The sequence below is a fragment of the Phascolarctos cinereus genome, unplaced genomic scaffold (assembly GCF_003287225.1).
Source record: "Phascolarctos cinereus isolate Bilbo 61053 unplaced genomic scaffold, phaCin_HiC Scaffold_3;HRSCAF=262, whole genome shotgun sequence".
Classification (NCBI taxonomy): domain Eukaryota; kingdom Metazoa; phylum Chordata; class Mammalia; order Diprotodontia; family Phascolarctidae; genus Phascolarctos; species Phascolarctos cinereus.
In genome coordinates, this window is record NW_027555736.1 from 137,835,748 (window position 1) to 137,862,026 (window position 26,279).

General features: G+C 37.9%; 1 protein-coding gene across 4 annotated transcripts in view; it reads right to left on the reverse strand.

Moving 5' to 3' along the window:
- The window catches only part of OTUD7A (OTU deubiquitinase 7A), a 412,217-nt gene that overhangs the window by 263,830 nt on the left and 122,108 nt on the right, over positions 1–26,279 (reverse strand). The window contains exon 3 of one of the 4 annotated variants that reach the window (XM_020968631.2): positions 13,199–13,265. The exons of the other annotated variants lie outside the window; for them this stretch is intronic. The gene's annotated coding sequence lies outside the window, so the exon portion shown is untranslated. The remainder of the gene's footprint in view (positions 1–13,198; positions 13,266–26,279) is intronic. 4 annotated transcript variants of the gene reach the window in all.

Consider the following 26,279-nt stretch of genomic DNA (forward strand, 5'->3'; position numbering starts at 1 on the left):
TAAGATGTTTCCCCTGCTTGAAATCTTATTCTAGTTCTCCTCATCCTGAAAAATATAGCTCAATTCTTCTGATTGCCATTATAACTCATTTTAATTCTTTTTTTTTTTTTTGACAAGGCAATTGGGGTTAAGTGACTTGCCCAGAGTGACACAGCTAGTAAGTGTTATATGTGTCTGAGGCCAAATTTGAACTCAGATCCTCTTGACTCCAGTGCTCTATCCACTGCGCCACCTATCTGCCTTATTGTCTTTCTAAAAGCCTTATTGTCTTTCCCATTTATTTGGCTCTTCTCTATTTCTCATACTGAATTTTAAAAATCTTTTTAAAGGTACGTCACAGCTCTCCACCTATAAGCTTTTTCAAGTAAGGGACTACAGTTTAAACATCTTCCATAATCTCCAATGTGAGGCTACAGGGATAAGCAAATATATAATTGGTGCTCAATGATCCAATGGCCTTCCTTTTCCTGTCCTTACTGAGACATCAAAGCAGATTAATGCATCTTACCATTTGCAATATAAGGCTTGAAGAAAAAACAACTTCTAGTTAAACTTCAGGCATAAAAACAAAACAAAAAACAAATCCTTGAATTAATGGTAATACTCTATTCCCTTGCATTATCTCATTCATTAATCACGTCTGCTTTTGACAATATCTTTCATGATGTCAATAAAAACAAAATTATTCATTAGCATAAGTAGAGCAAGCTGGATTTTATGCCAGGGACTTCCACTTTGACTTAGAGATATTAAGAGCAGCAAAAATAATAATCATTAACCAAAGGACAGCTGGACATGTCGTTATTCCAGTTATACTCTCCCACATAGATGACACCAACCTCAAAAGTTACATCTCTAAATGATACACACTGTCACATTCATTTCTCCTTTTTTAGCTAAAGAGGGCTTAACTATCAGACTGAATTTAGGAATCCTGGATTTTCTTTCTAGCTTTGACTGTCGACAACACTTAATAATCTTCCCTATGTATCTTTGCAAAGACCATTATTCTGTGCCCTAGTTTGACATGTCCATGAAATAGGAATGATAAAATCATGGTTCACTTAACAGTGAAATCTTGATATATAGGTCTGTAAAAAAGGCTTTGCAACTCTTACATCAAAATGTGATCAAGCTTGGAAAGATTCAGCTTCCATTTCTGTTAAGCTTTCTGTAGATATCCTTGAAACAAGACAAAATTATGTATATTTAGCACTGATTTTGTGTTGTGCATATTACTAATCCTTTAATTCACTATGAAACATCTTATTTAATCTGTGAACAATGAGATGAGACCAATTTCTATTAGTCCTTCATATGACCTTTCCTGGTTTGTACTTAACACATTATCTTTTCTTTAAGGAACAATGGCTATTCATTTTTGTTTTGGCTTTTAAAAAATTATTAAAGTCTTTTGTTTTTTATTCAACAGCTATTTCTTAATATATCCCTCTATTCCACCACTCCATTTATAACAAAGAAGAACAGGTAAGTAAAAATGACCAGTAAAAGTGACCTTGTTTGACAACACATGCATTATTGCACTCCTGTAGTCCCCTATGTCTCTACTGAGAGGAGGGAAATGTGTTTTGTCATCTGTTTTCTAGCACTAAGATTAGTTATCACGAATAATCTGGTTTGCCTGCCTTTTAGTATTCTTTTTCATTTAAGTAACTATTCTTATTGTATACATTGTTTAACTGGTTCTGCTCATTTTGCTCTGCATCAGTTAATAAAAGCCTTCTGTGAATTCCTCATTTTCATATTTTCTTATTGCATAATAGCATTCTGTCACACTTATTGACCATAATTTGTTCAGTCACTCCTCAGTTAACAGGCAACCCTTTTCCAGTTTTAGCTGCTCAACTGATTGTTTTGGACGGGCCATATTATTGGGAAATATTCTGTGCTCATAGATAATGATAAACATTTATGTATTCTTTTGATTTGTAAAGAGCTTTAAAGTTACATGTGGTTGTCATATGGATGGTATTTCTTAGAAAATGTCTAGAGCAGTCATTGAAAAATCATTTCACTGGTAATTAATCTAACTTTCTAATTTAATAAAACAAGAAATAATTTCCATAGTGCATTTCATGTCACATGTTTTCACGGTTAGAAATGAAACATATTCCATCATTTTTCCCATAGACTAAAACAAGAATTCCTAATAGTAACTTGCCAAGATAATTTGCTGTTAACACTTAAGAACTGCAGACCAATTATTTCCCACTCCCTGGCAAACTGTCCAATTTAATTCAACAAACATTTATTATGTGCCTAACCATGTAAAAGGCAGCATGGATAGTACTCAAGGAGAAATAAGAAAGAATCCTTGCCCTTGAGTTAGACCTTACCATCTAGTATGAGAGATCTTATTTCATTCAACAAATCTTTTTAAAATATCTTCTAAGGGAAAACCACAATGGATGGAAAGGCAAAAAATTAAATAGTCCATGCCCTCAAGTAGCTTATGTTATTTAAGGAGAGATATACACAAAGATAGGGTATTGGGATTTTACTGCATGGGGCAGGCACTTCCAGATAAGAAAATGCTGGTTGGTACTGTCTCTGGAACTTATAAACTTGAAAAGTGGCCTAAAGCATTTGAGAGGCTAAGTGGCTTGCCCAGTGTCACACAGCCAGTATATGTCAGAATCCATTAAACCCAGTTCTTTCTGATTTCTAGGTTATCTCTGTCTATCTGCCATACCACATTGGCTCAAAACCCAAAGGTACTAATAATAACAATAATTATAATAATGATCACAATATTTACAGAGTGCTTTGAATTTTGCAAAGAGCTTTTGTGTGTATTTTCTCATTTGATCCTCACAATTACCTTGTGAAGAAGGTGCTGTCATTATTATCCTCATTTACAGGGGAGGAAACTGAGGTTAAGAGAGGCTAAGAAACTCACACATCTAAGAAATGTCTGAGGCAGGATTTGCACCCACATCTTCCTAAATCAAATCCAGGACTCTATCCACTCAGTAATATAAAAATTCAAGAGAAAATGAGATCCCTCTCGGTTGGGAGAATTGAGGAAAGTTTCAAGAGAAAGTACCATGGGATCAGTAGGTATAGTTAGCAGGGGGAAAGTATTCCAGTTATTAGAGATGGTTTGAGCAAATACATGTAGGTAGGAGAGTATTGGGTATGGTCAAGGAATGAGTCTGGTTAAAGCAAAGGATTTCGCAGAAGACCTTGAAAGCTAGGTTTAGGTGTTTAAGAATTTGGTAAGTCAAGGGAAGCCAGTGATTGATTTTGAGGAGGGGAGTGATGTGACCAAAACTGTGCTGTAAGATTAATCTGATACTATGACATAATAGACAGAGATCTGGCCTCAGAATCAGGATGACCTGGATTCAAGTCCTGCCTATGACACATATAACGGTATGTGATCCTGGACAAATCATGTAACCTTCCAGTATCTCTAAAAACTCTAATGCTGTTCTTTGCAGAACTACTGTTGATCTACATTGATTGAGGGTATTTTCCTCACTAGGAGGAGAGAGATTAGAGGCTAGAGAGTCAGTCAGGATGCTATTGTAATCATTCAACTGAGAAAATGAAACCTGAATTTATGGGAAGAAGGAAAAGGAAAGTACAGATATTGAATGGATACAACAGACAGGATTTGGCAAACTACTGTAAGGAGGACAGAAGAGTCAAAAACAAGCAATCAATAAGTGTCTACTATGTGACAATCACTGTGCTAGATGCTGAGAATACAAATATGTAAGAATGAAACAATCTCTAATCTCAAGGAATTTAGATTTTGAGACTGACTGACTAGGAAGTCTCTAGGGCCAATAACAGAATTGTGGAAGTCTGGAGGAGGTACATGTTTCAGTATAAACATAATGAATTCAGTTTTGGACATATTAAGTTTGAGGTGATGATAGGATATCCAAGTAGAGCTATCCAGTAGGCAGTGTGAAAAAGACATCTGGAAGAGCAATACAGATATAGAAATCATTCACAAAAATCCATGGAAACAGATGAGATTGCCAAAGGTGAGAGAACAGGAGGGAAATAGAGGGTGTCAAAAGTCTTAGTGCATTTTTAAGCTCTTAAAAACTTAGGGGGATACATACATAGCTGTGAGGGAATGCCTACAATTAAAAGATGGGAGAAGGAAAAGCAGAGACAGACAGGCAATGATCAGGAAGGTAGGAGACCCAGAAGAATATATTACCAGATAAGCAAAGGAAGGAGAAATATCAGGAAAGAGGACATGATAGATCATCAATAATGCCCAAGACCAAAGGAGAGGTCCAAGAAGATGAAAATTGAGAAAAGGACACTAAATTCATTAATTGGGAGACACCAGTATTCTTCAAAAGAGACTGTTAGGAGGGGCATCTATGGCACAGTGGATAGAGCATTGGCCCTGAAGTCAGGAGGATGTGAGTTCAAATCTGACCTTAGACACATAACATTCACTAGCAGTGTGACCCCGGGCAAGTCACTTAACCCCAACTGCCTCACAAAAAAAAAATTCAAAAGAGACTGTTAGGGATAAAAGTCAGATTATACAGAGTTAAGGGCTTGGGGGTGGGGGTGTGAAAAGTAAATGGAAGTAGTGTTAACTTTTTTAAAGGAAATTTTTCAGGGAAAGGTTGGAGAGAAGAGAAAGTAAGAGAAAGGGAAGGATTTTGTGGACTAAAGGATAATTGAACATATTTCTAGGCAGACAGGAAGGAACTAATGGAAAAGAAGCAATCAAAAATGTGGACAAGAAGGAGTGAATGATTGATAAGTACCCATAATCAGGAGAGGAAGGAATATAATTAGGGACGTTAAGGGGTAAGTCTAGAGTTCATGTCAGATGGCTTTGACTATCCCAGTAAAGTGTTTTTATGTATCTGTATAAATACATATAAAATACATAGAGTAGGTACAAAGTAACCTTAGAGGAGAAGGTATTAGCACATTTGGGGACCAGGAAAGGCTACCTGCAGAAAGAGATCTTCAAGCTGAAGATACCAGCCAGCCAGCCATACATACATACAGATGGATGGATATATTTTAGTAAAAAAAATCCAAAAGTTCTAATTAGAGATCAAGAAAAAAAAATACATTCATCATGAATTCAGTAGAATTTTATTTTTTTGTTGTTTTCAGCTTAATTTCTAAATATATTTCGTACTCTAGAGTTAATTATCTAACACACCTGTACTCTGCAAAGGAATAATAAAATGTTAAATGCCAATAATTATAATAATGGCAAATTAATTAAAATATTCCTTTCAGAGATGAGGAGCGTGGGTAACATAAGAAGCAGAAACCAGAGTGTTGAGAGAACAATGTCATTTTGGCATTTACTTGCAAAGGATAGAATTATTTAAATGGAGTCTAGTTGATTTAAAAAGAAATTGGCTGGATGTAATATTTCTTCATACCCAATAAAAGAATTCAATCTCATTTGCTTTTTGTGAGGTTGATCCATATTAATTGATCCTGGACTAATCCAGCTACCACATTACAGAGCTGCGTTTCAAATTTTTTTTGACAAGCAGAGGAAAGGGTTTTAGAATAATTTCATCATCTCTCAGTAAAATGCAGGGCAATGTGGCTTAAAATGGTGTGGCACACGATAAGATCTGATGCTACACAACTTCATGTTTTTGCAACATACAAGCATGGTAGGTCATAGACTCCTATGATCTCACTCCTTCCCCTACATGGCCATTTTCTCAAATCCTTCATCAATTTGCCTCCCATTTTAGTACCAAGGAGTAAATTAAAAGGATTTCTTTAAAAATCAAGAATAAAGATCTCAATTATCTATTTTGTTTCACATTATTAGAGAAATAAATTCATCACTCATTTGGTCTAAATGGAAAATATGTGCAGTACATTTTCATTCCCCCATTGGCACTGCGCTGAACGTACTTGGGTGCATTCAAATTCATAACCATATAGCTTCATTAGAAAAGTACGTGTGTTTAAAAAAAAAAAATATATATATATATATATATTTTTTTTTTTTCTATGTCACAGGTTAGTTTGGGAATAGCTGACTTCTTTCAAGACTCATTCCAAATGCCCCTTTTTAAAGGAGGTTTTCCTGCTCCTCCCAGCTGCTAATGCTTCCTCCTCTAAAGCCATCTTGCATCTACTCTATGTATTTTGTACATACCCAGTTATGGACATGTTATCTTCCCCATGAGAATGTAAGCCTCTTGAGGGCATGGAGGATTCATTTTATCTTTATCTCTCTAGCACTTATCACAGTCCTTGGCACATAGTAAGGCATTGATTAATAGAGTGTCTTTTTAAAAGCTGCAGTATAATTTCTCAACTGCAATCTTCCTCTTTTTCATTTCTAGTCCCAGTTCACTGTCCATCTGAGCTGCCCTTTAAATACATACGTACTGATGGGATGCTCATTTGAAATGCATCATCCAAACAGTAAGCGTTCTTCATTTGTTTTATTTTCTTTGGATGTTTAGGTCAATTTTTCTTGAAGCATGATAGATTTGACTGCAAAAATGCTGTAATATTCTAGAGTTTGATGTAATCAGCAAAAAAATAGTCATTCTAAGACTGGAGAACTAGAGAACTTCAATACGTCACTTCCATTTGTATTCTCTGAAGGAAATTCTCCAAGGCAATGGCGAACACATTCTCTTTGTTTTGTGCTTGACTTGATATAGATAACCAGAGAAATGTTCATAAAAAATAAAAGTTAGATCTAATTTTGCATCAATCAATGAATCACAATTGTTTGGGAGACATAAACAATGCCTGACAGATGGATACCCCAGGTGCTGCATTGGTATCCTTACAGAATATTTTTTTAAAGACCTAGAGGACGGTCTCCAGTGTCTTAGGTAGATCACCTATAGAGTATTTATAAGAAATTATGAACTAATATTTCCTTGCATGAAAAGGTGTGGATAGGTTGTAATCTACCTGATTCAAAGGGGTACCTCCTTTAGTAAGATCACTGATCATTGTAATAATCAAATAATGAAATGCCTCTTCTTGCTAATTTCCCTTCTAATTTAAAAAAAATTAAATTATACTGATTTAGAGGGTGGGGTATCAATAGATCCCAATTAACAGTATGTGAAAATATATCTTACTTATACTAAAGACAGATACACAACCTAATGACTATGATGCTGTGACTCGGGTAGTCACAGAGACAATATTTTATAACTTCATAATTTTTCTATTTCACAATTTAATTAGCCTTTATATTTGGTTAGCTGGTTTGATTTTTCTAAGTAACACTCAGCAAGGACAGAGTCAGCAGATCACATTGTCAAGTGATGTGACCACAGGAGCAATGGCACCCAGATCTGAACAAGGATGTCAGAAAGTGGTGAGAAATGCTAATGCTGATGCTACTGGGACCAGGGTAAGAAATATGGAGGGCAACAGATGGAGGAGATAAAATGAGTGGAAAGAGAAGGTGTGAGAGGCTAGAGGGAGGAGAAAAAAGGGAAAGAAAAGTCAGGAAGGAAAGAAGGCAAGCAGAAAGGCATATAAAGAAGAAAGCAAGAGAGAAATGTTAGTTATGGAGTGGGTATAATGTAACAAGAACACGTGGAATCATTGAGTTCTGGCACTGAGTAGAAGAACTTCTGAGTTCCTAGCTCCAGTTTCTCTTACTCAAGCCTTACGTTTTATAGAGGAGAAAACCAAGGCCAGACAATCAGTTGCTGCTATAAGTGGAACTGGAGGCCATCTCTTTACTCCCAGGCCAGTGTTCCTCTCACTATGTCACAAAACCTCCTCAAGTTACTCACACTAAATTGAATATTAGGAACCAAGCCAATCACATGGGAGAGGGGAGAGAGCCAAAGATTAAAAGCCACCAATTTTTAAGAGATCTGAATAGAAAAAATGATAATAATGAAGAAGATATATATACACACACACACATGCATGTGTTTATACATGTATGCGGTGTTTTGTTGTTGTTGTTGAGTTGTTTTTCACGTACAACTCTTTGTGACCCCATTTTGGAGTTTTCCTGGCAACAATACTGGAGTAGTTTGTGATTTCCTTCTCTAGCTCATCTTACAGATGAGGAAGTGAGGCAAAACAGGATGAAGTGACTTGCCCAGGGTCACATAGCTAGTAAGTGTCTGAGGCTGGATTCAAACTCATGAAGATGAGCCTTCCTGGGTGACAAACTGCCTGTTATTCATTTTACTAATTATTAACAAACATTGGAAATGAACAAAGCATAGGAGCTGCTCTGATAAGGTATTCCTTTAATACACCGAGATGCTGTTGCATAGCTAATCAAGAGAGTGGTTTCTGGAGATGAGTTTTCAAAAGTCCAACTGTAGATGCTGGCCTGGCCCTTTATAGAACAAACATGTCAGAAAAAGAAAAAAAAAAGTTTACTTTTTGGAAGAAATATCTCTATGCCAAGTCTCACGTAGACATGATGATGATGACAATGATTACGGTTAACATTTATGTCATACTTCGAGGTGCGCAAATGCCAAACCTGAGTTGGTGAAAGAATATATGAGATAAAATCTGCAAAGACAGGAAGGCACCAAATTACAGAGGGCCAGTTGACACTTTATTTGATAGGCAATAGAGACCACAGTGCCAGGCACCGTGATAAACACATTACAAATATTATCTCATTTGATCCTCACTGCAACCCTAAGGGGTAGGTGCTTTATTATCACCACTCTACAGATGAGGAAACGGAAATAAACAGGGTTAAGTGACTTGCCCAGGGCCACACAGCCAGTAAGGGTCTGAGGTCAGATCTGAAGTCAGCTGTTCCTGACTTCATCCACTGCACCAGCCTTTATAAAAGTCAGTCCACAAACATTTGCTTACTAACTATTGTGTGCAGTATCCTACTAGGCACTAGAGTTATGTGGTAGATAGTCGAAAAGCAGGGTGATGTGATAGATAGAGAACTGGACTTGAAATCAGGAAGACCTGAATTTAAATCCTGTATTAGAAATCAGTGTGTGACCCTGCCACAAGGCAAGACTGCAGGTAACACTTCAAGGTCTTTCCTGATCAAAAAACCTCTCTCCAATTAGCCTATCCTAGTCAGCTAGGGCTGTTGGAATTCTTATTATGGTAGGCAACAGCAAATGTTTCTATAGGCATTTTACATCTCATTGGATTCTTACAAAAAATCCTGTGCATTAGGTATTATGATTATAACCATTTTGCATATGAGGCTGCAAGAGTGACTTTTCCAGGATCACTCAATAGGTAAGAATTTGTTACAGGATTTGAACTCGGGTCTTCCTGATTCTATATCCAGTGCTTTGCCCACTGTACCACTATGCCTTACAACTAGAAGAGTAAATCTTTCACATTCTCTCTTCAAATTATTAAAACAAACACACAGATTGATTGGGAGGAACGCCACTAATCCATGAGCAAGGATTCATTATCTCATAACAGGGATTAGTTCTTAGAAGGAATGATAAGAACATTCTGGTAGACAAGTAGGGGTGAGAACAAGGGCAGTGATAAGAGAAAGCAATCTTTGGTGAGGTAACAAAAGTTTCTGGGGAGTTACTATGCGTGGAGAAATTGCTGAAGACAAATCAGAGTTGTCCAATTCACACTTTTACCAAGGCCTGGTCTTGCTAGGGACCCAACTTAAGAAAAAAATTGGATCCTTGCATCCAACAAAGTTTCAATCTACAAAGGTCAAGTACACAAAAATAAAATCATTAACACTTACTTAGCAAGTACCAACAATAACAAAACAACATTGAAAAAACTGAAAATATACACGCAAGAGATACAGGGGGGAAAGGAGGGACGGACGTCAGGTGACACAGAACGGGGGAAAGGAGGGACGGACGTCAGGTGACACAGAACGGGGGAAAGGAGGGACGGACGTCAGGTGACACAGAACGGGGGAAAGGAGGGACGGACGTCAGGTGACACAGAACGGGGAAAGGAGGACGGACGTCAGGTGACACAGAACGGGGAAAGGAGGGACGGACGTCAGGTGACACAGAACGGGGAAAGGAGGGACGGACGTCAGGTGACACAGAACGGGGGAAAGGAGGGACGGACGTCAGGTGACACAGAACGGGGGAAAGGAGGGACGGACGTCAGGTGACACAGAACGGGGGAAAGGAGGGACGGACGTCAGGTGACACAGAACGGGGAAAGGAGGGACGGACGTCAGGTGACACAGAACGGGGGAAAGGAGGGACGGACGTTAGGTGACACAGAATGGGGGAAAGGAGGGACGGACGTTAGGTGACACAGAATGCGGGAAAGGAGGGACGGACGTTAGGTGACACAGAATGCGGGATGGCGTCTTCTATCATTACAGAACAAAGATTGACAGAATCATCTGCTAACCAAAAGTTAGAATTTAAAAACTAGATAGCCTCTGAATATCAGGGATGAGCAATCTTCTGCAGCTCAAAATTTGCTTCACTAGTCATGTTTAGCTATGATGATACCAGTTTGGAGAAAGGCAAACTGCATATATACTTTGTGCCTATGCATAGAGGCACTGATTGTAAGCTCTGCAGATCAACTATATTCCTCTCCCATTCCTCTCTCCTACATCCTTTATTTTACAGATGAGGAAACCAAGCACCCAAGGAACTAAATGTCTTTCCCAGGTCACATAGCTAGTGAGTAGCCCACAAAATTCTAGCTACATGACCTGGAAAAGTCATTCAATCCAAATGGGCAAATAAATGGCTTAGGAGATACAGCACTGGACTTGGAATCAGGAAGACTCATCTTCATGAGTTCAAATCCTGCCTCAGACACTCACTAGCTGTGTGACCCTGGGCAAGTCACTTAACCCTGTTTGCCTGAGTTCCCCATTTGTAAGATGAGCTAGAGAAGGAAATGGCAAACCACTCGAATATCTTTGCCAAGAAAACCCCAAATGGGGTCACAAAGAGTCTGATACAACTGAAATGACTCAACAACAACAAATTGGTTTAACTAGCTCTTTAGTTAACAGATGATTCCATAAACTATTGTGACTTTGTCCAAAGAATTTCTGTTACTGATTTTTTTTTCATTTTTAGCTGGTTACTCTGATGTCCAGATTCAGCCTGTGTGACTGCCCCTACCAGGATCTTCCTACTGTGCTTGTCCTCAACTGGAAGATGTCATTCATTACTGCCTCCTGATTGGAGTGATGCAGGTGAAGGCTGTGAAGGGGACAGAGGTGGGGTGGGGTGAGTCTTAGCAGGCAAGTCTGTTGCAACCTCATGAAAATTCAAAATGGTGGAAGTTCATTCAAAATGAAAGGCAACATGGTACAAAGCACATAGGATCTGAAGTCAGACCACTTTACTTCAAATCTCAGCTCTGCTGGCTACTACCTATGTGACCTTGGTTGGGCAAGTCCTTGAACTATGCTGGGTCTCAATTTGCTTCCCTGTAAAATGAGTTGGTTGGACCACATAACCTCTGAAGGCCCCATCCAGCGCTGATCCTTTGATCTTAAATGCCCCAAATGCCACTGATTATTAAATTCAATTCAAACAGTACTTATTATGCAGAATGTCCTCAGGGTCTTGCAGAATATGTCAGTGCAGCACAAGTTCTAACGGGTACTACAAAGCTGGAAAGGCTTCAGATATGGGCACAGTGAGAGACTAGTGCCCAAGGACAATTCCTAGTTAAGTAGGAACAGGTTTAAGGCAAGAAGCATTTATCAACCACTTACTATGTACCATGCACTGTACTAAGTACTGGGGTTACAAATACAAACAAACAGATAAATCTCTGCCCTCAAGGAGCTTAAATTCTGTTGCGGAAGACAATATACAAAAGGGAGATCGAGGCATAATTTTAAACTCCAGAAAATCATTAACAGAGCCAGGAGAATGAAGGTTGGCCAGCCTAGGCCTCTCCACAAAATGGACGCCTCAGGAGGCACTCACCACAAGGTGTCTGACCTAGTCAAGGGATATTCCAGGATGAGAAGGCTACAAGGATTGTTGGATGTTCCAAGATGAAGAGGCCACAGGAAGTTCCAGGATGAAATAGCCACTGAGCTATGACTTTGAAAGGCATGAGCAAAGTTCATTACCAAAAGACTGGCCACAGAGTATTATTTCACTTTTTAGACACAGCATTTCAAGATACTTTCTACTAGGTTGTGGAGGTCTGGGTATATTTGTGGGTGTACCCATCTTCAGGAATCACACATCTTTTGGAGCTTGGTTCAGACACATATAATATAAAGACTGGAGGGAGAGAGGAAGCAAAAGGTCATAGTCCCTTTCCTCCAGAAACTCAGAATATAACTGGAGGATATAAAGAATGCTCTGAAGTAGGGGGCAGCCTGTGGGTCATATGGCCTGTTTTTGTATAACCCTGAGCTAAAAAATGGATTTTACTTTTTAAAATACAATAAAACTTTATTTTAAAATGTAAAAGCCATTCTAAAGGACTTAGCTATTGTTTGTAGACCCCCGCTGTAAAGCCTCAACAATCCTAGATCAATGGAAAATTTCACCAAGAACCATATAAACTAGCCCCTTACTTATATTGACAGAGATCTCATTTTCTTCACTTCTGTTACCAAAGTAACTAGGGAGACTTTGGAATGAAAATAATTTGCAAGTTCTGCCAATTTTATGCCTTCGGTAAGGAGTGTCATCTCTGCCTGAGCAATCAATTTGCAACATTTACAAACTGTAAAGCATAGGCCCAGTGGACCAAACAAGATTTGATATAGGGCTGTCATTTCTTTATTTCCTAAAATAGCTGAAATTTAAAGTTTACAAAGTATTTTACATTCATTATCTCATTTGAGTTTGAGAACCAACCAGTGAAATATTCTATTATCCCCATTATACAGATGAGGAAACTCAGACTCAGAGAGATTTGTAGTTTAGCCATTCCTGATAAAAGAGATACTAAGTGTCAGAGGTGGGATTCAAACCCAGGTCTTCCTGATTTCAAGTGTAGCACTGTACTATACTGGTTCTAGAAATCTTCTTTCTCTTTAATCTCTAATATTCACATTGCTTCTTGTCCCAATCTTTGTCCTAAAACTTTCAGGGTCTATTACAAATGGCATTTTGTAATACCAGAGACTCTTTCAGGGAAATGAATTTGGGAAAAAATGTATGGAATGACAAAGCGGAGGGAATCTTAGAGAGAAGATTCAGTTCCACCTGCTCATTTTACACCTGTACCAGTGATATTAGTAACATAGCCAAGATTAAACACAGAACTTCAGACTCACCGTTCAGGGCTCTTTCCACTATGATAATGTTTTCAGTTTTGCTAGGCACATTTCTGTTCAGATCAGCCTTCATACCAAAGCAAACAGCCAGTGGAAAAGGATATAAAAGAAAGTTACAATTACATGTGAAATAAGAGTTCCCTATAGGTAATTGGTCTCTTTTAAATGATAAGCAAATGTACACAAATCAAACTTTTATAAATTCAACATATTCAATACGACTAATATTATAATTTCAAAGACACTTTATCTTCATTTCGGATTGGTAATGGCTCCTAACCATTTAGCTTTCATTTTTCCATGTCTCTCATTTTGCAAGTCAAACATTTAGTGATTTACAAACAAACATTTGCATGTACTAATGATCCAAGCACAGTACAGTGGTAGATGAACTTCAGGACTTGAAATATGGAAGATCTGGGTTCAAATCTCATATCTGATGCATACTAGCTGTTTAATCATAGGTAAAGCATTTAATCTCCCAGAACTTCAGTTTCTAAATCTATTAAATGGAAATAATGATTCTCCTTTTATCTATCTTGCTGGATAGAGTTGTTATAAGAGTCAAATAGGATCATGTACATAAGAACGTAGGCTCTCAAAAGCATCATCATCATCCTTCCAGTGACCCAGGCTAGAACCCTTGAAGCCATTCTTGGCTGTTCCCTAAGCATTTACAAATTCTTGTGGATCCTACCTCCACATCTCTCACAAATATCCTCATCTTTCTACTTACCCAACCTTCACCCTAGATCAAGCTCTTAGTATCTCTCATCTAGACAGCATACTAACCGATCCCCCACCTATAGTCTCTCCCCTCTACACCGCTTTGAGATTAGTATTCCAAAAAAAACACACATTGAATCATTTCGCCCTTTTAATTAAAAAATCTTCAATGTTCCCCATTGCCTCTAAGAGAAAATACAAAATCCTAGGCCTGGCATTTAAAGTCTTCCACATTCTGGTTCTCACTTACTGTTCTAGGCTTATTTCATGTTACTGCCCTTCCCATTCTTCTCACTCCAGTCAGACTGACTTCCTAGCTTTCCTCTAGACACAGCATTCTACCTCCTTCTGGTCTTTGCATTCATGGTACCCCATGTCTGAAGTATACTCCCTACTCACCTCCATCTCATGGAATCCCTAGTTTTCTTGAAAGCACAGCTCAAGTACCACCTTTGCCACAAGGCAAAGGCCTTTCCTGATTCCTCTAGCTGTTAGTAGCTTTCCTCTTGAAATTACGTTTACTTGCCTGCTACACATTATAACCCCCACCACTGGAATATAAGTCCCTTGAAGTCAGGAATTGTTTTATTTTTGTCTATCTTCAGCACCTAACTTAGTAGTACGCAAAGTAGCTGCTTGAAAAATATTTATTGAATTGAATTCAATGTTTCTGAAGTCAGGAAATTAAAGAGGCAGTAAGAAATATTTGCTCTCTCTTCTGTTTTCTACTCCCCACTAAGGAATTGGAAGCTCTGGGCTCATAAATAAGTAATTTCATAGTCAGGGAAAGGTCAGTGAAGTCAGAATGACTTCCACATTAATTTCATCTGCACAGGACCTAACTCATTGTAGGCACTCAAGGATTTAAATATGAAAATATATTATCCTTGACTTCCCCTACCCCCAATCTTGAATGTCATTCTATTATAATTACCTGCTATAGTTAAGGATTCTAAAAAATAATGGAAAGATAAATGAATCAAGAGTCAGTAGAAACAGATTTTATTCTTAATTCTTCCACTAAATAGTCATGTGACCTTGAACAAATCATCTAATTTTTCTGGACCTCAGTTCCTAATCTGGAAAAAAAAATAAAGGGATTAAGGGATTGGATTTAATGAACTATAAAGTATCTTCTAGTTGAAAAATTCTCTTATAGGATTTTCTCCAGTATACTACACATAAAGAGCTTGTTTAAATTTTATTTGGGCTAATAACATACAATTGTTTCCAATTTTTGCTGTTGGAGGAGGGAGTGCTTGAAAAATATAAGAATAGGGAGGAAGGATGCAAAATGTAAGAGGAAAAGTTTCAGCTGTGTGGGTGGTAAAGATAGGAAAGAAGAACGAAAAGATGGATGTTGTCCAATCCCACAAAATAGAAATCGTGTAGGATGGAAAAGGAAGTAAAAGATGATTTTGTATCACTGGTAACCCTCTTCAACCATTCAAATTTGAGAGATTTGGACCTAGCAACTAAATCATCTTTTCTACATAGAGTCTCAGAGGAATTGTCTTTTAAATCATTAGAATAACTTGATGCTATTGTGGGAAACAGTAGTCATCAGGCAACTTCTATAGAAGGCATAATCCATGATAAGGAATGGTACATGACTTAGCTGCCTCCCGAATTTAAAGGACAAGAATGGCACATAGCCAGTTTGCCATAAGCAATGTATTAAAGCCAGCAGGATACTGTTTTCTTGACTTCTTTGATTACATACAAAATAAAATTTTACACCGCAACTGGTTACAAGTAAATGTCCAACTTAACTCTTGTTATATGTTCAAGTATCTTGTACAGTTCTTGAAGACATATGGTGGCTATAGTTCATTTCTGTATCTAATGTATGCATGTCCATTGGTTCTTGCAAGGAAAAAAACCCCAATCTTAATATTCTTTCAAAGAATGACATTGCTACAACTGGATCTAAATATTTTTCTTCAACAATGACTCCTTTATTCTCTCTGCCTTCAGAACAACATGGATTCTTGCTTTCTTGAAAAATCTTTCATTTGATCCTTTTGCTCCATCCACTGAGCATCCTATTTTTCTCCTTCCCTTTACAGTCAAATGTCTCAAATTAATGATCTATACTCATCGCCCTATTGTCTTTTCAACCATTTCCTCCTTAGCTTCTATTGTTCTCTTAAAATTGTCTTTTTAATGGTCTCAAATGTCCTCCTTCCCATTAAACCCAATGACTTCTCTCTTTATACATGGGGTTGTTTTTTTTTGAGATAGGGGGATTTCTCTTTTTGCCCATGGTATTGTTGGCTTAGCTGCTATAATGGAAAAAAAGCAGCACACTTGCTATCAGAAAACCTGGGTTTGAATCCTACATCTGTGACTTTCTGACCGTGTGACTCTGGACAAATCACATAACTCCTTGATCTTTAATTCTCATATCCCCTTAAACACACACTGCACTACCTACCTCATAGGCTTGTCAAAAGGATCAAACGAGATACTTTCATAATTATCTTTATTATTATTAACCACCCACTCTTGAGATTCTCTCTTCCCTTCATTTCCATGACATTACCCTATCCTGTCTATCCCCTACAATTCTGGCCACTTGCCCTCTGCTACCTTTCTGATTCCTGTCTTCTTCCTCTCCCCATTTCAAAAGTCCCTATATAGCTCTTCTATCCATATGCTTTCTCTCTTCAGAGAATCTATCTACATTTAAAGGTCTGATTAGCACTGCTACATTAATGACCCCTAAATCAACATCACTGAGTTTGCCCTTTCTCTGAAACTTTGGTCCCTATTTCTAATTGTACAATGAGCATTTCTACTTGAATGTCTCACTGTGTACTCAAAATGTCTAAAATATTTCCCATACTCACAAACAAACTTACTCTTGTTTACAGCTTACTGACACAGATCCATACATACAAAGATGGAAGCTAGTCCAACCCTTCAATTCCCCCTTTCATAAATAAAGAACTCAGGCCAAGAAGTTAAGTGACTCCCTCAAGATCACACAGCAGAGTCTGGGTTTGAGGCCAAATCTTTCCTGTTTGTGTTCAATCAAACCACTGTTCTCTCAGTCATCCAAGCTCAAATGTAGAAATTTTTCATTCCTCCCTTGCCTTTAGTCCCTATATCCAGTCACCAATTCTAGTTCATTTTTTTCATTCAAAATAACTCTCTCACATCCCTTACTTCCCCTGTGTTTGTATTCCCAGCACCTAGAACCCTATTCTAAATGTGGAACACATTTAGATTATTTCAATAGTCTTCTTTACCTGGTCTCATTCACCTAGGCCTCCCTATTTTGTTTCATCCTCTATCCCAGTTAATAATCTTCCCTCAAAAACCATTACTTTTTTTTTTAGGCAATTGGGGTTAAATGTCTTGCCCAGGGTCACACAGCTAGTAAGTGTCAAGTGCTTGGTCTGAGGCTGGATTTAAACTCAGGTCCTCCTGACTTCAGGGCTGGTGCTCTATCCACTGAGCCACCTAGCTGCCCCTCAAAAACTATCACTTTAAACATTATTTCAGTGCCTGCTAAAAAGCCTCCGAAAGTATATACATCCACACACATATGTGTGTATATATAAGATACACATACACACAAACATCAAATCTCCAATCTTATTTCCCACTGGCCCCTCACCCAGTACTCTATTCTTTTCTCATCAGTCCATACTCACTATCCTCTTTCCTGCCTACATGTTTTTATTCATGTTGTACTCGTTGCTTGGAATATCCTCTCTTTATCCTATGCACATTTATTTGAAACCCACCCCAACAAGCCCAGGAATAAGTTTCACTTTTTCCATGATGACTTCCTGATGACTAGCTCTCACCAATATCCTCTTTCCTTAAATTCCTAAAGGTACTAAGGTCTGTGCAAAACACCTTAAGATAACCTTTCCTCCCCCACCTCCCCATTCTCCACCTCACCCCACCACTCCATACTGCCCTCCCAAGATCTGTGATTTCATTTATATAGGGAGCTCCAGGTGAAGAAATTTCATTTACCAAAGCAGAGAGGCAATTATTCTGTGATTTATGGTTGCCTGGGGGCACTGAGAGGTTAAGTGATGTGGGGAGTTTCATAGTCAGTAGGTGACAGGCCCTAAGCCCACAGCACCTCTCTATCCTCTAAGCCATGTTGCCTTTCTCACTTAATTATACTGATTTCTGTTTCCATCTATGTAAGGCTTGTCCCTCAAACTAGATTGTAATAATACATTTCATTTACATTAAAAGGTCCTTGAGATCAGAGCCCACTTTATACTCTGGAATCTCTATAGTGCCAAGAATAATGGTTAGCACATTATAATTGCTAAATAAATACTTGGTCATTGAATTTTATACATCCACAAAGGATGAGTAAAGAATGGAGCCTAGAAGTTTGACTCACTTTTCTAAGAACTCATTAACTCAGTCAATTTTTAAAAACAATATTTATTGGTAGTAAAAGCAGAGCCAAGTATGATAACACTGCTTATCTGGAGTTCAGACTTCTAGCGGCCTCAACCCTCTAGGCCTGGAATTGTATGGAAAAGTCTTCTGAGCAATAATTTTCACAAAGTCTCTGGAGTTCTCGCACTTTCTGGGCTATTACCCAGTGTATTAATTCAATGCAATTAAGTGCCTTCAATGTGCCAGGCCATATTCTGGTTCTGGGGATATAAAGACATCTGCTACCACCTCTGCCCAGGCTGAGCTTACAAACTCACAAGGGTGAATAAATATGCAGACAATTATTTATGCAAAGGAAGATGCAAAGCACAGGCAAATGCCTGGAAGAGGGGGAGGTCACTTTTACAAGTGGATATACAAACAAGGCTTGATAGAAGAGGTGGTACCTGAATCGTACCTTGAGGGAAAGGAGGGATTAAGAAAGGGATAGTGTCAAGGAGTCCATTCTAAGCCTGGAAAGAGGGGAGGAGGCCCAAGAACTGGAAGAGAGATAGAAGGGGCACACATACAGATGGAATGAAGAGCAATTGGATGTAGCTGGGAAACAAGAGTAGTTGGCTGAAAATTGTATGGGTTAAAGCTGGAAAGGTAGGTTGAGGCCAGAGTGTGGCTCCAACAAGATTTTAATTAGGTTGGTTTTCTTTTTTCCTAACCCACCACAAATTAGAACTAGGAAGGCTATTAGGCATACTGAAAGTAGTGAAAAGTGACAGCTTATTAGCAAAGAATTATGGTGTTTGAAAATTATTGCAAGGAGGTTTGGAGTCTTTATTTCGATTTCCAGGAAGCCAGAAAAATCTGGGCAATGTGTAAATTACAGTAAATAAATTTGCTACCAAAAAAAAAAAGAAGAAAGGGAAAAAAAGAAACATTTATTTGGAGGTGGAATAGGTAGGAAGTAGCTTTTTTGATGATGTAACTAGGTTATGAAATTTATATTACCTTATCTTAATCTGACATGTTTTAATTAAATTTTGTTATTTTAAATTTAAACCAAAGTATTAATCAACAAAGACTTAGATCACCCCAGTTCTTAATCTTTTTTTTTTTTTGTACCATGGACCCCTTTGGCAGGGTGATATAAAATTATGGATCCCCTTCTCCAAATGTTTTTTAAATGTTTGAAATATAATACATAGCAATAAAATCAATTATAATGAAATAATACAGTTATCAAAATATTTGACCTCAGGTTAAGAACCTTTGACTTAAGAGTCATAAATGAATTTCCAGAGCATTGTCTTGGCTCTCACCTGCCCTCCTGGCTGATAACCAGCAGAGGGCAACACTATGGCCCCCTGTTTTCTCATGTGGTTGCCAATCTGCCTTCCACACCTAACATACTGCCTTAGGATCTTAGGAAGTCTACTTCCACCCTCTCAGAACCTCAAATGAACAGAAGCTTTCCCTATACCAAATTTGTTTAACAACATACTAAGGCCTACCCTCAAGAATATTTTGCATTCTTGGAGTACTAATCCTGGATCTCTTGTTTTAGCCTTCTTATACAACGGGGCCTTAACAGAATTCTATGCCTTGCATTTTAGTATTGCTTCTTGTGTTTCTTGAATCAGTTCATATTCTTAGGGAATTACAGCTTTTTTTCAGAGGTGAGAGGGCCTGTAGGAGCTAACTAGTCTAACCTGGACAAGAATCCCTGCTACAATATGTCAGACAAGTGTATTAGACAGCTTTTGTCTAATGGCTCACAAAGGCATCCATCCTGAAGCCTTCAACTTTTAAATAGCTCCAATTGTAAATACGTGTTTTGTTTGGTTTTTTTTTTCCTTTCATCAAGCCTAATATCTGTGTCATTGCAACTCTACCCATTGTCCCCCTGGTTTGACTCCCTTGCACCAAACTGAACTAGTCTAATTTCTCTTTGCCTCAGCTTTTAAATACTTCTTTTCTGCCCGCTAAACATTTGTAGTTACTTGAGATGAATTGGGGCCTCAAGTTTCTTCGGCTATCAAATGAGAAGGGTTGGCCTAAATGAGTTTTGAGATCTCTTCCAGCTTTAGAAATATGACCACATGAACCTTCACCATCTTAGTGACCTTATCACCAGCTCTATGTCCTTCCTAGATGTGGTCTGACCAGGGTAAAATACAGTCGTATTACTGCATTCATATTCCTCTATGCTAAATTATTTAAAGGCCATATGAGGTTGGGTTTTTTTAATGTCACTTCATACTGTTGACTCATTTTGAACTGGCTGTCTACAAAAATCCCCCATATCTTTGTATTTAACTTGCTTCATGGCTAAGCATTCTGTACTTGCAATATTAATTCTTGAAATCATTTAAAATTTATCATTTATTGTTATTTAATTTCATCTTGTTAAGTTCAGTCCACTTTCCTAGCTTGTTAAGATGTCTTTGTATCCTGACTGACATCTAATCTGTTGACCATCCTTGACAATTTGGTATCATCTGCAAATATGAACTGAATGCCATTAATGCCTTTATACAAATCACTGATTAAAAAAAAAAGTTAAGCAGCACAGGATCAAGCACAGATTCCTGGACTATTCCCCTGGAGATCTTCTTCTGAATACAAGAGTTGTATGAATCTGAGGAAGTGATAGAGGGAATATCCAAGTTTGAACAACAAGTTAGTATTTCAGTTTCGGTAGATTGTAGAACAATATACTAAACATGGAGAATAGAAAGCTTATAGATCATAGGATTGGTTTCAGAGGTGTAAGGGACCTCAGAGACTGTGCAGTACAACTTATACCTGAAAAGGTTACTAAGATGGTGAAGGTTCATGTGGTCATATTTCTAAAAAAAAAAAAAACCCTGCAAAGAAGTCAGATTGTGAAGGTCCTTAAATGTCAGGAAAAGGAGTTTGGATTTTATCCTCATAGCAATGAGGAGTCCCTAAAGATTTCTAATGATGCTCCAACAGTAATCAAGAAAACAGTTAAAATAATACTTCATAACCTCTACTTAAGGGGAGGGGAACAAGAATTTATTAAACACCTACTATATGCTAAGCACTATGCTAAGGACATTACCGATATTACCTCATTTGTTCATTTGTTTTAGAAGGCAGAGAAGTACAAAATAAATTTTACAAATATTTCTACACACATGTACATACAAAGCTAAAACAGGTGGTTTTGGCATTGAAAGAGTTACATTTCAGTTATCTGGAATAATGGTGTCAAATAGAAAAAGACCCCTGTGGGGCTGCATATTGGCTTAGAAAACTACAAATTAACATTATCTATGTTGTACTGTATCTTTGTTATCTTGTTAATCATTTCCCTATTGTTTAGGCCTCTCTTGGGAGTTTTATAGGCCCAGAGTTTGACACCTTTGATAGGGAAAATGCATTTGTGGGCAAGCTTGACTAATCCAGTATACTAGATAGTTTAAAATGTAACCAGTTGCACTCAGAAAGATATTGCATTACAGAATCCTGAGAACAAAACAAAACAAAAAGAAAAACCATATCCCTAGAAGCTTGATTCTCTTTTATTTGTACTTTGCATTTTGACTTTCTTTTGTTTCTTTATAACGTGATGTTTTTCTTTGTCCCCTTTTCTTTCATTTGTCTATCTATGAGAGGATTTGTTACAGCAAATCTTAGAGGAAGAGGAGGACATACCTTCACTGGAGATTTTTTAATCACCTAAAAATAGACATGGCTTTTTCTTAATAAATGCTTTGATTTGGGCAAGAATTTTTATATACAGTATTGAAAAAATGGAGCCTCAATTTAAAATGTGATAAGGGAAATGAGTAGAGACTTAGGAAGTTCGAAACAAGTATATTGCAAGCAAGTAGTCTAGACTGGCTATAGAGAGGGAAAGGAGAGGGACAGAAGGAGGCACTTCTTAAAAGATCTAGCTTTTACACACCGCCTTAAGGTTTGCAAGCTTTGTTGGTACTTCGTTGTTTCAGTCATGTCTGACTCTTCGTGGCCCCATTTGGGTTTTTGCTGTTGTTGTTTTGTTTTGTTTCGTTTTTGGCAAAGATTTTGGAGTGATCTGTCATTTCTTTCTCCAGCTCATTTTACAAATGAGGAAGCTGAGGCAAACAGGGTAAAGTGACTTGCCCAGGGTCAACACAGCTAGGAAGTGTCTGAGGCTGGATCTGAACTCATGAAGATCAGTCTTCCTAATTCCAAGTCCAGTGCTCTATCCCCCGCACCATCTAGCTGCTCATGCAAATAAATAGGAATCTCTTTGTGAATGGTCCCAACAAGTGAGCATCTATTTTTGACTTGAAGACCTCTAGCAAGGTGAAATTCAGTATTTCTTGATACTAGTAAAATGAGTAGCCTCCCCATTCTTCCATTAGATATTTCTGCTTTATAGAAAGTTTTGCTTTACATAAAAATCTAAATCTGCTTCTCTGCAACTTCTCTCTAGTACTTTAAGTTTTATCTTCTAGGATCAAGCAGTACAAGGGAAATCCCTATTTCACATAACAAATATTTAAATACTTGCCAATATATATGACAATTAAACCTGACCCAGGTTTAACATCACTAATTCCTCAGACAACCTGGTCTTTAGTTTCATCATGCCTTGGGTTACTCTCCTTTGGACATCCTTCAGCTACTCATTGTCCTTCCCAAAATATGGTACATAAAACTGAATACAATCCTCTAGGTGTGGTTTGACAAGGGAAAACTTACAGTGGCACTGTCACCTCCCATGTTTTGGACAACAGTTCCCTCTTAATGAAGCCTAATAATTCCTTAGCTTAATAAGCTGCAACACCACACTGCTGACTCATATAGAGCTGACAATCCACTAAAACTCTCCATGTATTTATCACATAAACTTGTCTAATCCCATCTCTCCTATCCTGTACACAGGGAGTTGAATTTTAAAACCAAAGTGTAATATTTTACATGTAATTCCCATTAGGTTTCCCCTTATTTGATGCGACCCACAAAATGTTTAATAATAATAATTGTCAATACATTTAACAATGTACATTATATATTTAGATAGCATCCCTCTCTAAGGAGGGACCATAAGGAGGCGGAGGAGGAAGAAGGGGAGAGAAGGTAGGAGAGAAGAAGGGTAGAGACAGAAAGACAGAAAAAGATGAAAAGGATTTGGGTATTCTGTGAAGGTAGGAACCCATGTTTTAACTAAATTTTGCAATTTCTTCATGCCTAACATAGATCTCTGTACATAATAAATATGTGCTCATTTTTGAACACTGAAATAGCCCAAGGACTTACAAGGGTCTTCTCACAAGAGTTAAATAAATCAGCCATTCAATGTTAAAAGCAATAGGACTTTCTTGGGGGGGGGGGCATATTTAACTCATGAAATGGAGGTCACTGTATCTTAACTTGAGTAGGAGCATGAAGGGAGGAAAGTGGGGGGGGGAATGGCTAGGCCACCAAAAAAAAAACTTTCTTAAGGGCTTAATAAATGTTTATTAAATTGAATGTCAGTCTCTTACTAACACCCTCTCTGAGTCAGACCTTACAAAGCACTTTGTACTTTTCTCTTGCCTTATCATGATCTATCTTGTATTAAAGTTATTTGTTATGTTACATATTTCCTACTATTGTACTATAGGCTTCATGAGGAAATTATTCACTTTCATATATCCCTGGCACAGTGCTCTGCACACAGCAGGTGCTTAGTAAGTGCCTGCTAAGTTGAATTAGCATGCAGTGACACATTACAGCATCTTTGTATAATAGAGGTATGTTTTGTAAATTTAACTGCTTGTATGTTGGTTTTTTAAATGGAGACACAGGTAAAGAGGCTTTAACCCACCAACTGGTACATGAAAGAAGAAGAAACATTTAGGACCAAATGGCCCATAATTAATGCCTGCAGATTTTTTCTAACATGGGAAAACAGTTCTATGAAGCTTGCAGGCACAGCTTCTAACACAATGTTAGGCACCCAGTAAGCTCTCAATAAATACTTGTTGACTGATTAATTCCTGCAAAGCGTAGGGATTATCTTTACAAAAAGATCTCTTATGTAGTATTTCTCTCAGGATGTTTTTGTTCCCCAGGCCAGCCCTGAACATATTGGATTCCTTTCCCCACAATAGCAATTTTATATTCACCCTTGCCCAAAGAAACCATCAAAAGGAAATGGTGCATAAATAAAGTTTTGGTTTTTGTCAGTTCCCTTTTTTTTTTAAACTGGGCTTTGCTTCTTCCACAGCAGCCTATTGAGCTGCATATCCTTTAGAGAGCTCAATTAAATACTTCCAGAAGCAGGGTGTACATCCTGAATGACTGGTACATTTGTGTGGGGGGCATGGAGGAAGTGGCATGAAACAATCGCCCGATTCCCTTGTTTGTTCCCACACCAGGAACAGCTGGCTACCACATGAGAAGAGAGCTACTTAGGGAAATTAAAGGAGAAAAAGGATGGGCTGGAAGAAAGGAAAAGAAAAAAAATTGGTTTCATTTTCTATCACCTTCTTATTGCTCTGAGAACAGCACAGGATATTTCTCCGGGGAAGATAATTTCTCGAGATCCCTTGGGAATCTATAAATCTACTGCAGAGCATATGTACTACAGGAGGCACAAAGCATTACTTACTGATAAATGGGCATCTCATAATGCAGGAAAAGATGTCCTCAAATTTGTTCCTAAAGCAAAATTCTTAGATTTGCCCTTCTTTTTCTTCACAGCTCTCCTGATTCTAAATCACACAAGAAGCCATAGGTGCTAATCTTCTAAGACAGAGAGTATGTCCCTGTTCAAAATCCTCGACAGCAGCAGCACAATCAGTCACACAAGGGAGGTAGGGGACATAAATCAAGCAAAATCCTCTAACTAGGGAATGGGCATAAGAGTAGGGAGGTGGGGAAGAGAGAGAGTCTGCGGGAACACAGTTGCTTCAACCTAGATTAAGCAAAACTAATGGTAGGGACATGAGAGGATAATGTCAGATTTTTCAATGTGTCACAGTTGGTTTGGATGCATTTTTTTTCCCTCTTTTAAAAATTCTTTGTTAGAAGGCATGGCTCTCTGGAAGGGTTCTTCAGCTCTCCTTATGCATGGTATTTTCCCATTAGAATAAAAGACCTTTGAGGATATGGTGAGACTGATGAGTATTTGTAATCCCAGGCCCAAGCACAGTAAATGCTTAATAAATACTCTAAGAATAAACATCCATAAATCAAAAGCATTTTCTCAGACATGAAACTGGATTTGTACTCGGTATTAAAAACAATAGCTTGGGCAGGTCTGGTAAGCTCAGATTCTCTTTTTTAATTTCTTTTTTTTTTAATTTGGTCTTCATGGAAATTTATGTCAAAGCAGTGGGGATGGAATAGGAGAAGATGAGGTACTCTGGCTTCATTTGCTGTATATCATTTATTCCATTTCATTTCTCTAGGAAAGGATCCAGGGAATAATAAGAATTATAGATGGTTAGAAGGGAGGAGTAGCAAGGGCAAACAAAAGAAGATTTCATAAAATGTTTCCAGACATAAGCTCTGAAAGCTACTTGCAAAACTGTTTAATCCAGCATGGTAATAGGGTAAATAATTGAGAACAACTGAAATGAGAAGAGTTTGTCTCCTAAACTTTCGACTTTTAGAACAGAGAATAGAGCGGTAAGCTGAAGCCTTGTCTGTACTGCCAAGGGAAATAAATGTCATCAAGAGAAAGTGGCACCTTCATTTATTAATGAATCTCCCAAAGACAATAAGAAAGAAAAAAAATGGATGAATGCCATTCAACCCAACCCAACCAGGACCACAGGTATCAAAAGGCAAACTGTAAGTTTCTTGCCTAAATCTGAGGGGAAAAAATAAGCCAGATGCTGGACTAGGATTCCAGTGAGTCTAAAGAAATATCCAAATACATTCAGTAATTGTGGTTTGCTTGGGATTCTATATATAACAATTTGGCAATTTCCTTTAGGATCTAAGGAAAGAAAAGGGAAAAAGTGATTTGTCCTGA